Raw genomic sequence first — 717 nt, 5'->3', positions numbered from 1 at the left:
GCTCGCCCTCCATGGCGCGGCCCGCGGCGCTGCTCTGCTGCTGCTGCTGCGCGGCGCTGCTGGCCGCCTGCTGCGGGCCGTCCGCCGCCAGCCCTGGCCCCAGCCCCGGCGCCGCGCCGCTGCAGGACGAGGCGGACAACCAGGAGAACATCCTCTCGCAGGTACGCCGCCGGGCGCGGGCTCGGCGGCGGCGGGCGGTCCTCTGCGCGCGTGCAGAGTGTTCCCCTTCGCCGCCGCCGCACCAGCCTGGGGCACAGCGGGAGAGCTGAGGGGCAGGGGGTCGGCCAACGTGGGTCAACCGCGGCGCTTGGTACGGGGGCAAGGGAGCGGGACTCAGGGCCCCTCCGGGGGCTGGCGGACTGCAGCCTGCGGTCAGCCCCAGACGCCGGGGCCGGGGGAGAGGGGCTTGCTCTGCGGCGGCATCGGAGGGGACGCCGATTCCCCGTCGCTGGCATGAGCCCCGGCACCGTTTCCAGCATCCGGAGGAGTCCGGCGGCCGCTGGAGCGTCCCGGGGCCGCCTCTCGGGGGGGGGGGGTTGCGCCGAGCCCCCGAGCTTGAGCTCGCCGCCGTGCGCTGGGAAGCGGGTCGGCTCCACGGAAGCGCCGATGGGTTCGGGGGCCGGTTTGCTGGGAGTGGCGCGCGCTGTTTCGCATTCCTGAGCCGCTCCTGCAAGCCCCTCCGGTCCCCGTTCAGACGCCAGCTGCCAAGTACACCTG

The sequence above is a fragment of the Varanus komodoensis genome, unplaced genomic scaffold (assembly GCF_004798865.1).
Source record: "Varanus komodoensis strain SLA01 unplaced genomic scaffold, ASM479886v1 scaffold34_1, whole genome shotgun sequence".
Classification (NCBI taxonomy): Eukaryota; Metazoa; Chordata; class Lepidosauria; order Squamata; family Varanidae; genus Varanus; species Varanus komodoensis.
The sequence above is the reverse complement of the archived record's forward strand: the minus strand, read 5'-3'. Positions refer to the sequence as shown.